The sequence below is a fragment of the Cervus canadensis genome, chromosome 14 (genome assembly GCF_019320065.1).
Source record: "Cervus canadensis isolate Bull #8, Minnesota chromosome 14, ASM1932006v1, whole genome shotgun sequence".
In the NCBI taxonomy this organism is placed as follows: domain Eukaryota; kingdom Metazoa; phylum Chordata; class Mammalia; order Artiodactyla; family Cervidae; genus Cervus; species Cervus canadensis.
This window is the reverse complement of record NC_057399.1, coordinates 27,503,996-27,519,919: the sequence shown is the minus strand read 5'-3', so window position 1 is coordinate 27,519,919 and position 15,924 is coordinate 27,503,996. Positions and strand designations below refer to the sequence as shown.

General features: G+C 40.4%; 1 protein-coding gene across 3 annotated transcripts in view; it reads left to right on the top strand.

Moving 5' to 3' along the window:
- The window catches only part of PIP5K1B (phosphatidylinositol-4-phosphate 5-kinase type 1 beta), a 330,950-nt gene that overhangs the window by 105,347 nt on the left and 209,679 nt on the right, over positions 1 to 15,924 (top strand). For all 3 annotated transcript variants that reach the window (XM_043487132.1, XM_043487131.1, XM_043487133.1), the window contains one exon: positions 14,232 to 14,316. The gene's annotated coding sequence lies outside the window, so the exon portion shown is untranslated. The remainder of the gene's footprint in view (positions 1 to 14,231; positions 14,317 to 15,924) is intronic.

Genomic DNA, 15,924 nt, shown 5'->3' with positions numbered 1-15,924 from the left:
ATTTAAGACCTCATTTCTGCATTCAAGGTCACTTATCTGAGAAGGTGACAGACATTTCCATGTGTACATTCATTATACTTTCAACGTTTAAGTCTGTTCAGGTGCCAAGCGCTGTGCTAGTTTCTGTGATTTACAGAGAAATACATAGAAGCCCAGAAAAGGCTTATAGTATAGTGGAAAGAAGAGAAATTTAAACTGATAATTATCATCAGGAAGTGTCACAATAGGGGCAGGACCAGGGCACCCTGAAAACTCAGGGAGGCACAGAGCCCTGAATTGTCAGGAGTAAGGGTGGATTCAAAGAAGGAAGTGATACCTTAGATGCGTCTTGCAGGATAAGGAATGCCTAGAAGGGGAGAGGGAGGAGGAACAGTGGCTTGTCAGGCTCCGGAGGGTGTACAAAGGAAGGAGCAGGAGAGTGCTGTGGCTTCTGGGAACTCCAAGTCATCCCATACGATGGCAACCATGTGGGTAGCATGGAGAGATGAGTTGAAGAGGCCAGGTCATGAGAGGTCATATGCTGTGCTAAAGACTCTGAAGTTCTGCCCTGAAGCAGTGGGAAGCCACCAGAGGATTTAAAAGGAGAGTGGCACAGACAGATTTGCATTATAGAAGGATTCTTCTAGCAATAGTGTGCCCCAGTGAGGCAGACTAATTAGGAGGCTGAGGCAGTAATCTATGTAAGAAATGATGAAGTCTCAATTAAGATTGTAACCAGGAAAATGCCAAGAAAGAGTCAAAGAACATTAAGGAGATTTATTCAAGAGAACTTGATTGATGGGCTATGGGAGAGCAGTAAGGAGGAGTCAGGATGGCCCCTTGATTTCTGGCTTTGACAACTAGACGGATGCTGGTAGCTTCCTCGGAATAGGGAGAAGTATGGTAAACTGTACAATTTATAGTGCCCCTAAGATGCTATGGGCCTTCCCTCGTGGCTTAGACGGTAAAGAATCTTCATGCAGTGCGGGAGACCCGGGTTTGATCCCTGGGCTGGATGATCCCCTGGAGAAGGGAAAGGCAACTCACTCCTTGCCTGGAGAATTCCATGAACAGAGGAGCGTGGCAGGCTACCTTCCATGGGATCGCAAAGAGTTGGACATGACTGAGTGACTATCACTTCATCAGATGCTATGTAAAAACCCTGAAATCAATTGAAAATACCGATTTGTGCATGTACATGCTCAGTCGTGTCTGACTCTTTTCGCCCCTATGGACCGTAGCATGCCAGGCTACTCTGTCCATGAGATTTCCCAGGCAGGAATATTGGAGTGGGTTGTCATTTTCTCCTCTGGGGGATCTTCTCAACCCAGGGATCAAACTCGCATCTCTTGCATTGGCAGGCAGATTCTTTACCGCTTGAGCCATGGGGGAAGCCCTGAAAATGTAGGCGTAGAGCTCAAGAAAGAGATGTAGGCTCAAGAGTTACTGTAGGGGACTCATCCGAAATAGGTGAACCCTTTGGTAATGGAGGGCATTATGCAAAGGGAGTAAGAAGAAGAGAATACAGACCATGAGGAACATGAATTTTAAGAGGCAGCCAAAGAAGAGGAAGCCTGCCAAAGAGACCAAGATGTGTTCAGAGAGGTAGGGGGGAAGCCAGACATGTGAGGAAGGGAAAGTCAGGTATATATGGAATCCTGGTTCAGGTTTACTCTCAAGCCTGCTGTCCATGAAAGAAAGGGCAAGGAGCACATGACAAGTGGCAGAAATGCCCCCAGTAACTGAGTTTGCCTCTAACAAGTCTCCATGGACATAAACATCTGCCAGCATTTCATTTCTAAAATGTCTGGGAGTAGAAGTTTTGTTTAACTGAGCATATTGCCTCCCCACACAAAATCAGGGTTCTGTTAGTAAAGACCAAGAGAAAAAGGATTTAGGCTAAGCAGATGACAGTGTTGGCCACGTGGAGTAGCCATGGGAAGAGGGGCTGTTGGTGAAGGAGGGTCTGGTCATCAGCTCAGCAAGGGTTTCAGAGCCTGTATGCAGGCTACCTAAGGTCAATGCTTCGAAGAAGTCCAGAAAGGTGATAAATGAAACTTCATGGGTGAAGCAACCAGGGTTCCACTTGTGAACTTGGAGTGGTTGTGGGGGAGACTGGATTGCTGGTGCATCTGAAAGTGAATGGGCGGGGAAGTGGAAGTGAAGGCCAGGAGTGTACACTAGTCTTTGGAGGATTTGAACCTGAATGTAAGGAGAGAGAGATGGGATTGCAACCAGAAGAGAGCATCAGGGTGAAGAAGAGGTGTCAGGAGGAAGGGTCTTGGGAAAGGAATTGACATGCTCATATTTCCAAGATAAAGAGCCATATGAGAGAAAGATGTAGAAGGTCCAGGTCAAAGGATAACTGGTGGAGAGAGGGCTCCAGACAGGTGTGTGTCGGGGGAGGGGACACAAAACATGGCCTAGCTTAGAGAAGAGGAGAGAGCCCCAGAGCAGAGAGGAGATGGGAATCGGTGTGCAGGAGTGCACAGGAGGGAAGGCAGTATGTGAAGGGGCCATTCGTCCGTCTGTGAAGAAGGCAAGAAGCAGAGATCAGGCAGGGGACTTGAGGCCATAGTGGAGTCTTAGAGCCGGCAGTATTCACAGAGTGGTTAGGACCCCCTCTTTGGAATTGGACAGTCTTCATGCTTGCGTAGTCTGATGTTAATCCTGGTTGTGCCCCTTAACTAACTGTGTGGATTCGGACAAGTTATCTTAACCTCTCTGTGCCTTAGTTTTCTCAGTTGCAAAATGAGGGTAATAACAGAAGCCTGATACTTGGAGTTGCTGAGAGAATCAAATGTGTTAATATACTTACAAGTGTGCCTGGCACACACAAAAAAGTGTTCTGTATATATTAACTGTACTAAGTACTGTTAGCAAGATTGAGAGCAAATGCAGTCTGGGCTCACATAAACACCAAAATGTTAAGTGGTTGATGGAGAGAGTCTGTGAGCCCAGCCAAGGAAGCTCTGTGTTCTTCTAGGATAGAAGGAATCAAGGAGGTCCTCAGAGATGAGAGACTGATGCATGGGCCATGGAGAACAATACTGGGCTTCGGGGAGAGGCTGTGGAAGAGCATGCACTCTCTTGAGACTTGAGAGGGAGCAGGTGAGGTGCGGGGAGCTGTGTGTGTGTGTAAAGGCTCCTCCCGCCTCCAGTGAGGGAGTGAGCCGGCGGAGCAGAGCCATGAGCCCCAGACCTCACAGGACCCTGAATGCTGGGCGCCCTGTGCCCACTTGAAGTTTGGAGGCAGAACAGCGACAAGACCTGCTCCGCCTCACAGGATTCCTGCTGGTGAGAGTAGGTGATGAGGATGATGATGGTGGTGATGACAACATTAGATATGGAGTATGTGCCGTGTGCCTGGGACCCTGTCTCCTCACTCTGCTCTGTGAGAGAGGTGCTGCCGCTTCCCCCATTTCTCAGATGAGGAGGCAAAGTCACTTGAGGAAGCCAGACAGCTGGTAAAGCCTGGCAGTCTGACTCCACCCTCGTTCCCATGACCACCTCGCTGTCACCACTGGACAGGTGGAGGCTGAGGTGGTGACCTCAGCTAAGCCTGTGGAGCGTACTGATAGTAGATTTTCTGTCTTAGTCGAGGAGAGTTTGGCCATAGGGATTAGAACCCCCTGCAGAGAGCTCAGGGGAATGGTGGGCATGTTTACGAAGATACAGGACTCTCCCAGCAGACAGCTTCTAGCTAGGGAGTGTGACTAGATTCAAGGACTGGGTGTCAGCAGGCAGTAGTACTATCTCTATCTGGAAACACAGGGCTTTGTCTGTACGGCTTTCTGCAGTCTGATTAAATTGCCAAGTTCTTAGTTTCACTCTCCTATGACTTTGGCCGGCCCTGGACCAACCCCACTTGACAGTTCAGTCCCTGCATTGTCAGAACGTTCTCGATTCGGATAATCCAGTGGTTTGGCCCGGGCCCAGCATGCCCCGTTGGTTCATTCCAAGGCTGGGATGGAGGTGGGGAGGGTACCACAGGCAGGGAGACAGCTGCTCTTAGAGCTGCCGTGAACCGGCCACAGTTAGTGAGGCTCGAGAACTCCGTCACCCTGACTGACCCTCATATCCCACAGACCCTGGCAACGCCTGTGCTCTGACCATGTTTTTGTTGTCAGCACCACACACAGCTCCATCTGTTCAGTCTCCAGCTCAACCCTGGCCTAAGTTCTCACCACCACAACCGCTATGGCAGCTGCTACATTCACTCTTTCAATCCAGCCTTCCCTTCCCAGTCCATCTTGTCTCCTCTTAAGCAATATTATTATTATTTTTAATCTTACTGGCCTCCCACTCAAAAGCCTTCAGCAGGTGTTCTCTGATTTGTCATATCTGTGGTGGGCTCCCAAGGCCGTCTAGCCTGGGACTAACCACTGGCTTCAGCTTGATTGCTGTTGGATCAGAATGGTCATCTTCTCTCACCGGCAGTTTTCCCATATGTGCCAGCCATAGTCACCTGCCAGCTCCTGCATTTGCTGGGACTGCTTACTTTAGACCCCATCACCTGCTCTTCTCTGAACCAACTCCTTTGGTCTTGACTCTCCAGTTAAACAGTTGGTTTATTGAAAACAGCTCCATGTCAGGATGTCTCAAAACTGTACACAACCGAGTACATATTAGAACTTGGGAAATTTAATATTTAGGGATTAACAGCTGATTTATGATCTCATGGACTTGGGTTTTGGGGTTAGGTTTTTTGTTTTGGTCTTTAATTTTTAATTGCATTTTTTAGAACATTCCATGTAAGCCCTCTGACTGTGATAATTGAATACTTGTTAGAGGCAAAGCCAAGTATGGGGTATTAGCTCCTAATCCTGTTAAAGACTTGCCCATTATTCCTGGAGCTTTTGTTTTGGCCTCTTTTTTAAGTACCTTGACAACAGGGACCATCTTATTCCTTGTTGTTTCCCTCCAAGTACTTTCCATAGAAGTTCTGGAATCAATGTTTAGGTAAATGTCATAAGTGGTCACCTCACCAGTTTTCCCTCTATCTCAATTTTTATATTTGTGCCTTGTTTGAAACTTCTTTCATTACTTGTTGATTTATTAAGGTGTATTAGCCTAGAACTCTAGAAAATTTTTTGTTGGATGAAATTTTTCTCCTGCTCAGTCTCTTTTTACTATTCGGAGCATTCATCATCCCCTTGAGCAGCGTGTTTCTTTTAGGGTCCTATCTAGCCCCACTCTTTGTCCTTTCAGACTTCCCCTAGACATACAGCACCCAAACACTGGTAAAAAGAAAGTGCTTTGGGGTAAGCTACTAGCTACCGTTTGTTTCTCTATCTTTCTCTAAAAAAAGATGAAATAAACCCAGAAATGCCATGCACATTTCTGCAGGAGCAGAACCCAATTGATTTTGGTTATTTTGTTGGGGCTGCTTCTGAGTCCAAACATTTTTCTACCGATCACAACTGCTTTTGTTCACATTTGGTTTACACCATTATTATTACTGTAATAATTGACTAATTTCTGAGGCATATATTCTTGGGAGGAGAGGAAAAATAGCTTAGAAATAAATGTGGACAGAAAACATAATCTAGTAAATAAAAAAATAAAATTTACAGTGCAGTGGGAATATACTATTGTGAAATCTACCCAATATCAGATGTCTAGTAAAAACTGGGAAAGAAAAAATTTAAGCATTATGCAGAGGTAGAAAGTTCAACTATGTGAAATTCTTACTGATTATTCCAGATGTTTCTGGGAAGAGGCAAAGTAACAATGATTATAAAGGCTTCGTGGAGGCTTTTCAGAAGTGTAAGTGTCATGACCATATATGAATTTGCTCTCCTGACTCTCAGCTTTTTTGTCTTTGTTTCGCTGTGCCAAGCCTTGGCTGTGGCAGGTAGGCTGTTAGTTGTGGCGTGCGGGATCTAGTTTCCTGACCAAGGATCGAAGCAGGCCCCCTGCACTGGGAGGGCAAAGTCTTAACCACTGGACCACCAGGGAGGTCCCTGACCTTCTGCTTTCCCCCCACCCTCTTACGCTACACACAAACACACAGTAGGTCTTTGTGTATTTAACATGAAAATCGGAGGAGAGGACTGTGCAATAATGTTGTTTTACTGAAAGACTGTGAGTTATACTGGTCTGGAACCAACACATCCCTCACAGTTGTTTCTGGGGGCTGCTTTCTTCTGTCTAATGTTTGCAGTGAAGGCTTGGTTAGAAAAGATGTATGAATTCTTTGAGTACCTTTGTTGGGAAAATGAATTACAAGTGGTTTGTTTTATGCTGAGCCTTTTGTCGATGCCATTTATAGCTATTCTCTGTATTCACTTGGTAAGAGCCACTCTGAGAGTGGATGAATGTGTTTTGTGAGAGACTATAAGAGCTCTGCAATTTGTTTTGGTTGGTCTCCATTTGGATTCATAGCGAGCAAATGCCATCATTTGAAATCAGTTTTGGCAGCAGCTTGGTTATATAAATATTAGATACATGAAATGCAACCTCATTTAAATTATTTTCATCAGTAGGAATAGGGGAGCCTCATATTGACTATAAGAGCACCACGATTCTATTTTTATGGCTTCTGAGCTTATAAATGTGTAACATATCATATGTCTGAACATATGTGTGTATAGGTGGTCTCCATTGCACAAATACTTAACATGCTGATCTTCTGCATTTTGTTGAGAGTTTATGCAAATACTTTAGGGAAATAAATATGAGCCTCTGATTTCTTAATTTAACAGAACTTTTTTTTTCCGATCAATCCTTGATGTACTTTGGAAAATACATCAAGGATTGTTTTCAGTTTGGTGTGTTTTTGTTGCTTATATTTAAGCCTTGGAAAATAACCTGTCACATTTTAAAGCTTTTGATTTTTCCTGTCTGTCCTGTTTTTGTTTGTTGCCAAAACCACAGAGTTTCAAACCTCTTCTTAAGTGCCTGGGTGATACTCATTACCTCCCCAGTGAAACTATTTACAAGGCTGACATTTTCCTAAGAATGACTTTCAAGGTTTTCATGAATCCATATACATTTTTAGAAATGTATTTTTAAACAGGCAAAGGATTGAACAGGGACTTGTGATCATAGGTGAAATGAGCAATCTGGATGTTTGTAACCCTTTAAGTAACATCATAAGCCTTCTCCTGGGTATATTCTTAAAATGCAAGATTCAAGATCCTTGAGAACATCCAGGAAAATGTGTTAAATATGCTTCATGCTACTGGGGCTTTCTTAAAGCTGCCATGGCAACTGCTGTCTTCCTCACCCTCTACTTCCCAACCTTGTAGCCCCCAAAACTGCTCAGTTTCAGTATTCCTCATAAGTGACATTTTCCATGGTCCCTGCAGGCTGACTCAGGCATTTCTTTCTCCAAGAACCCTACCAAAGCACATGTCATGTTGTATTGTACCTGTCCCCATGTCTCTCTCTCCTGCTGATGTGACTCGAAATGATTGAAAGCATAGAATTGTAGAAGACTCTGAAATAGTATAAATTATTTATTTCTTACACTAACAGGATCCAGATACCAAAATACCAGAAAGGAGAGATAAGTCATCAACTAGTTACAAAACATTTCATTGTGTGGCATGTATAATTGTTAGCTGAACTGGTATCGTAATTGGATCATGTGACACCATAAATTGGCTCTGTTTTATGTCAGAAATAGTTTAAGAAAATAAATTCACAAAAAAGAAATTCTAACTGGGAGTCTTGTGTCAGATTACATAGTAACATATCTTCTAAGGAGACCTGAGTCTTATGATTATGCCCTTGCTTGGCCATTAGAATTTTTTCATTCCTAGCTCTTGCCAGGGACTATAATTTTGAGTGCTTGCCTGTCCAATTCTTATCAAAAGGCTTGTTATGAGAAATAATTTTCATAGAGCACTGCCTGAAGGATATGAGTCCATTCATTCATCAACTATATAGCCTACATATTATTCATGAGTTAAGACATCAGATCCCTGTATAATAGCTTCTTGTTGATTTTCCTTCACTGGGCAGGACTGACAGAAAAAGAAATATCTGTCCTTACAGAATTTTTGAACTATGTGTTGAAAGAGAAAACTCTTATCAGTTTCTAGACAGAGAAAACCGATAAGTTATTAGGACAGGAGCATCAGACGAGCATCAAAACTCATCTGTAAGCCAGGAAGCAAGAAGATGGCAGGGTCATATCAACAGATACATGAAAGAAAAGGGCTGGGAGTTAGGAATCCAAGAGATCTAGTGACAAAGGAAAGACATTTATGGACATGGAGTGACATAGAGTGGACCGTCAATGTGCCACTTCTGAGTAATTATTTGAGAAGCGTGCCAACTGAACGAAAATTGAATCAGAACACAGGTGTTCAGATAGCAGGAGATGAAGAGCCAAAGAAACAATGATGAGCAACAAACCTTGTAAAACTTATGGTCAAAGTCTAAATAAATGATAATAATGTGACCATGAACTATAAACTGTTCATTAAGAAGAGCCATCTCAACAAAGAGGGGATCGTTAAAAATGGAGCAATCATTGAGAGAGTCAAGTTTTTCATATATCTTGTCTTAGGGATGAGGAAAAAGTGTCATGGGCTGGGCTCTCTGGAAGTACGTCCTGGGACAGAGTTTGGGGTGCAAGAAGTTTTTAGGGATCAAAAAACATGTTGAAGTCCTAACCCCAGTACCTGTGAACACTGACCTTATTTGAAAATAGTCTTTGCAAATAAAAATCATCATGTGGAAACTCTTCAGTTAGTTACCTGCCCACGCACCCCCCGCCACCAATCTAGTTTTAAGCTATATATCAGGAACACAGTTGAAACCAAATGACAAATAAAAAAGCTGAAGTTAAAGAAATGGAAGAGGAGATACCTACCATGTACAAATAAAAGAAAACAGATGAGGCTATTACCATCAACTAAGATGGAACCCAAGACCAAAAATATTAAATAAGAAAAAAAATAACTTTATAGATAAGAGTGTGCAGTTCGACAAGGACAGTATTATTCACATATCCTTTGTACACTGGCTAGCATAGTTTTAGAAATCTTAAGGCAAAAAAAAGAAGTTAAAATATATGAGAATATATAACTGTATCAGAGAATTTTAATATTTTTTTCATAATTTGATAAAGTAGACAGTATTATAAGATGATATAGTGTTTTTATATCCTATAAACAGAAGCTGCACACTTCTCTCTTGTGTCTTTGGAACATTTTCAAAAAGATATTCAATGTCCATAGGAAAAAGCATATTTTGGCGGCCAGGGGTAACTTTTATTCATTCTGTATTTTGATCCCAGTGCAGTAAGCAAGAATGTGGCAATGAATGAAAGAATAGTATTAATAATGAAAATGTAAATGCTTAGCACTAAGGAACCCTCTTATAGATGATTCCTAGATCAAGTTGAAAATCAAATCCAAAATGACAAATTTATTTGGAAATAAACTAAACAGAATACTTTATCAAAATTTATGGGGGAATCATAATATATTCAAGAGTACTTTTAGCCTAAGTGATTTTAATACTGTTTTTTAAAAGAGTGAAAATAAACTAGGCAGTGTATCTAAGAAATTCTTAAAAAGCCTGAAGAAGATATTATTAATAGTAAAAGTTAAAATTAATGGAAGTGGCCACAAAAAACAATAGAAAAGAGAAGTCTTACTAAAAAATACATATTCATGACATATATATGCAATATGTAATACACACATGCACACACACACTCTTATCAAGAATACAGAAGACATTAAAAGAATTCAATAACAATATTTAACTATATGACAATAAATTTTACAATTTAAAGGAAATTGATGCTTTTCTAACAGAATATAAATTATAGAAATTTGATTCAAAGAAAGGTTATAAATTTCAAGAAGTGAATAATCCAAAAAACTGAGTGTACATAGAAAGTCTTTCAATTTTATGAAAGTATTCATTTTTTATTAACAAACCTGATAAAGATGGAAGAAAAATCATTCAACTTCAATTATAAAAATATCCTTTTTAAAATAGCAGCAAATCAAATCCAAGTTAGAGTTTTTCTAGAAATATGTAATTTTTCATTGTGATATTTCTCAATGTTTTATTTGTCATAGCAAAATAAAAGATAATGATTGTATCAACTGATGTTGAAAATGCACTTGATGTAATTCAGTAGACATTCCTAATAAAAAGTAAAGTAAAGGAGAATATAGCAGAAAGAAGCTACCATGCTACCAAGCAAACAAAAACATTATGGAGGATAGTGACAACTGTAGGATTATATTATAAATATCAAGCACTATTACTGTTACTCAACCACTATTATTCAGTGTTTTTTTAAAGAAGTACAGTGAATGCAATAAGAAAAGAGATAGAAATAAGATGTATAAATATTGCACGTGATGAAATTGAGACTGTACTTAAAATCTTATTTTTTTTAAATGAGACTCTACTTAAAATCTTTTAAAATTCTGTAAGAGGATTTGGTAAAATGACTAGGTGAAAGATAATAGATGAAACCCAATCATTTTCTTTCTGTGAATTAATAACCAGTTAGAAATACAAATAGAAAAATGTAAATTGTCACCCTATTTAAAAGAGTGACATGGGGATGAATTTAGTAAGATGTAAGACAAATACAAAAATATGGATGTAGTAAAAGATATAAAAGAACATTTGAAGACAGAGAACTAGACCATGTTTTTGAATAAGAAAACTTAAAAATTCCTAAAATATTAATGCTTCCAAAATTAGTATATAAATTTAATATAATTCTGGTCAGAATGCCAAGTTGACGGGGTGAATGGGGTGAGCATGTTTTCAGGTCAAGCAATGTGATTTTAAAGTCCATATAAAAATATAAACTTGGAAGAAAAATAGTATGGGAACTTGTAACAGCAGATATCACAAGCATGCTGTCTTATTACTGCATTTAAGACAACATGTTAGCTTAGAAATGTCAAAAAGTCTTTTGACTCAAGAGAGTCCAGAAATATATTAAAGTATATAGGAAAACTTGGTATTTGCTAAAGGAGGCATGTCTTTCCAGTGAGAAGAAGATAGATTATAAACTAAATGATGCTGGGCAAATTAGCCACCCATCTGGAAGAAGATGAGGTTAAATTCCATTTGAAGTGAAGATCTAATGTTAAAAATGAACTATAAAGCAACTCCTGCAGCTCAATTCCAGAAAAATAAATGACCCAATCAAAAAATGGGCCAAGGAACTAAACAGACATTTCTCCAAAGAAGACTTACAGATGGCTAACAAACACATGAAAAGGTGCTCAACATCACTCATTATCAGAGAAATGCAAATCAAAACCACAATGAGGTACCATTACATGCCAGTCAGGATGGCTGCTATCCAAAAGTCTACAAGCAATAAATGCTGGAGAGGGTGTGGAGAAAAGGGAACCCTCTTACACTGTTGGTGGGAATGCAAACTAGTACAGCCACTATGGAGAACAGTGTGGAGATTTCTTAAAAAACTGGAAATAGAACTGCCATATGACCCAGCAATCCCACTTCTGGGCATACACACGAGGAAACCAGATCTGAAAGAGACACGAGCACCCCAATGTTCATCGCAGCACTGTTTATAATAGCCAGGACATGGAAGCAACCTAGATGCCCATCAGCATGAATGGAATATTACTCAGCCATTAAAAAGAATTCATTTGAATCAGTTCTAATGAGATGGATGAAACTGGAGCCCATTATACAGAGTGAAGTAAGCCAGAAAGATAAAGACCATACAGTATACTAACACATATATATGGAATCTAGAAAGATGGTAATGATAACCCTATATGCAAAACAGAAAAAGAGACACAGATGTACAGAACAGACTTTTGGACTCTGTGGGAGAAGGCGAGGGTGGGATGTTTCGAGAGAACAGCATCGAAACATGTATATTATCTAGGGTGAAACAGATCACCAGCCCAGGTTGGATGCATGAGACAAGTGCTCGGGCCTGGTGCACTGGGAAGACCCAGAGGAATCGGGTGGAGAGGGAGGTGGGAGTGGGGATCGGGATGGTGAATACATGTAAATCCATGGCTGATTCATGTCAATGTAGGGCAAAAACCACTACAATATTATAAAGTAATTAGCCTCCAACTAATAAAAACAAATGAAAAAAAAATAAAAAGATTTAAAAAATGAACTATAAAGATGTTTGATGAAAATATAGGAGAATACATGTAGTATAACACCAGACTTGGAGAAACTCTCCCAGGTAAGACAGTAAATCCATAGTCCATATAGGAAAAATAAGTAGATTTGACTATGTAAATATTTAAAATGTCTACCTGACAAGACACCATAAACAGAACCAAAAGATGAACAATACCTGCAGCTCATGTGACAGAGTTAATGTTTAATATACCAGGAGATCTTACAGATTGATTATAAAAGAAAGGTATAAAAGCACAGTATAAAAATAAGCAAAGGACATGAACTGAAAATGGAAATCATCAGTAAACCTGTGAAGAGAACAGGCCTCATTAGTGGTGTGTGTGCTAAATCACTTTAGTCATGTCTGACTCTTTGCAATCCTATGGACTATAGCCCAACAGACTCCTCTGTCCATGGGATTCTCCAGGAATGAATACTGGAGTGAGTTGCCATCCCCTCCTCCAGGGGATCTTCCCAAGCCAGGGATCGAACCCGTGTCTCTTATGTCTCCTGCATTGGCAGGTGGATTCCTTACCACTAGCACCACCTGGAAGCCCATTAGTGGTAAAAGAACGTGAATTAAAGTGACTGAGGTGTCATTCTCTGCCCATCAAATTGGCAAACATTTTAAATATGGCAACATCCAGTGCTGATTAGTATGTCAATAAGCAGATACTCATGCATCATGGAACTGATTTTCCTCACCCTTTTTATACAAAGGAGTGTAACAAAGATCCTTCAAATACTTAATGCACTTTACAAGTTGGGATTGATTGCCAGGATTCTTTCCCACAGAAATAAAAGCACTAGAACATTAAAGGTGTTATAAATCTGTTTCTTCCTTCTCTGGTTACAGTAGCCCATTCTGGAAACAGTCCATATGTGCTCCCAGAAGGGAGTGTTTGTTTCAATGATGGTACATCCATTTTGTGGAAAAATGCAGTTATTTGTAAATGAGATAGATACGTAATATAGACCTTCTGAAGAGATATACTTAAAATGCCAATAAAAGTAAATGGCTGAAATAAGTGTGTTCATGTGTATGTATAGGATAGGTAAGATTTTGGGAGGATAGTCAACAAACTGTTCCCATTGATTATCTCATTGGGGAGATACTGGTGGAACCTTATTCACTTTTATTTTCTGTGTGTGTGATGCTAAGTCCTGTCCGACTCTTTGTGACCCCATGGACTGTAGCCCATCAGGCTCCTCAGTCCTGGAGTGAGTTGCCATGCCCTTCTCCAGGGGATCCTCTTGACCCAGGGATTGAACTCAGGTCTCCTGCATGGCAGGTGGATGCTTCACCATCTGAGCCACCAGGGAAGCCCATTTTTATTTTAAACTCTCTGTGTTTTTAAAATTAGTTACCATGAGCAAGTATCTCTTTTGTATAAAAACATAACAAGAGAAACGGTTTGTTGAACGTTCCTTTGAAGTTGTGTTATTGAAACAACCCTCGTGAAAATCACATGATTTATCACAGGGATAATAGTGAAAAGTTATCCACACATCACATGGGGTCTCTTTTATGAAGCCCCACAGGAGAAATGTTCAGTCCAGCCTCAATCCCCAGTGTGGTTGATTTGAGCAACTGACTTGTTTTTATCTTATGAGCATTGGGCATTTATGTAACTGACTATGTCTTCCTCTGCTATGACCACTAGGAATCTCAGAATCAACGGGAGACTGACCAGGGTATCAATGACTACAGGATTACATAGTGCACATTCTCTGTCCAGCCTATGCTGCTGGCACCATCTTGTTCCTCACCTTTATCTTCCCTGTATTTATACACACATTGCTTCCTTTGTTTTAATTTTGAGTGAATGAATGAAAGTTGCTCAGTCATGTCCGACTCTTTGGGATCCCATGTAGCCCGCCGGGCTCTTCTGTCTATGGAATTCTCTAGGCAAGAATACTGGAGTGGGTAGCCTTTCACTTCTCCGGGGATCTTACCAACCCAGGGTTCGAACCCAGGTCTCCCGCATTGCAGGCGGCTTCTTTACTGTCTGAGTCACCAGGAAGGCCCCTTAGCTGACTGCAGTGTATATATATATCCCTGTAGCCACCTCTTATCCTTTCTGAAAGATGAGAGAGAGGTATGAATAAATAATGACCAGTGATTTCTATTTTAACAGAAACCTGGGAAGGGAAACAGTCTCAACAATGAATAGGCCACTCAGCACCACCAACTACAGATGACTGGCCATTTCACTTACAAAGGTAAGGAAGTACAGTCTATATTTTAATTATTTCCAGGGGATTCATTATGTTTGCAAATACTATAAATCATGTATCTAGTTCTTGGCCTTTAACTTTGACAGTATCAGATTAAAAACAGAAAAGAAGCAAATAGGAAGAGGAAATTTTGTGGATGTTGTTATGCTGAAAGGGGCAGAACCCAGGAGATATGGTCTCTGCTGTTAATTACTGTGTTAAATACTGTGTGGTTAAATATCTGACACATGTTAGTGTTTTCATTACTTTTAAATGTACCAGTGCTTACTGCAGAATACTTGGACAATATAACAAAAAATTAAAATGAAAACACAAAGCATTCACAATCTCATCATCTATAGATACTTACCAGTACTTCTGTGAATGTTTTTCCTTCTTCCTTGTACTCATATGTAGAAATATATATGATTATAATGTTTTTAAAAACAATATTTTTAATCCATACTTACCTTGGCTTCCATAGTTATTATATAAGTGATGTACCTTAACTAGTTCAGAACGTTGCAAGTCTAGGAACAAACAGTAATTATCACATTCATGCTAAGTCACTTCAGTTGTACAGTTGTACAACTCTGCAACCCTAGGACTATAGCCCGCCAGGCTCCTCTGTCCATGGGATTCTCCAGGCAAGAATACTGAAATGGGTTGCCATGCCCTCCTCCAGGGGCTCTTCCCAACCTAGGGATCGAACCCAGTTCTCCTGAATCTTGGCAGATGGATTCTTTTACCACTGAGACACCTGGGAAGCCACTGTAACTATCACTGTGACCATTTTAATAACCATTTACAGTTAACCAGGGCATCCCCAAGCATCTCATTTGCCTCTCCTACATGGATATCCTACATGGTGAATAGGTCCACGTGGGCTTTGTTAAACATCATCCTACAGGGGAAAAAACAAAAAACAACTTTGAACCCAGGTGATGTCTCATGGCCTCCCTTTAACATTATTATCTCTTTTGTACTGTCTAAAGGGAATTGTTTTTTTTGTTTTTTTTATTTTTTATTAGTTGGAGGCTAATTACTTCACAACATTTCAGTGGGTTTTGTCATACATTGATATGAATCAGCCATAGATTTACACGTATTCCCCATCCCGATCCCCCCTCCCACCTCCCTCTCCACCCGATTCCTCTGGGTCTTCCCAGTGCACCAGGCGAGCACTTGTCTCATGCATCCAACCTGGGCTGGTGATCTGTTCACCATAGATAGTATACATGCTGTTCTTTTGAAACATCCCACCCTCACCTTCTCCACAGAGTCAAAAGTCTGTTCTGTATTTCTGTGTCTCTTTTTCTGTTTTGCATATAGGGTTATCGTTACCATCTTTCTAAATTCCATATATATGTGTTAGTATGCTGTAATGTTCTTTATCTTTCTGGCTTACTTCACTCTGTATAATGGGCTCCAGTTTCATCCATCTCATTAGAACTGATTCAAATGAATTCTTTTTAATGGCTGAGTAATATTCCATGGTGTATATGTACCACAGCTTCCTTATCCATTCATCTGCTGATGGGCATCTAGGTTGCTTCCATGTCCTGGCTATTATAAACAGTGCTGCGATGAACATTGGGGTGCACGTGTCTCTTT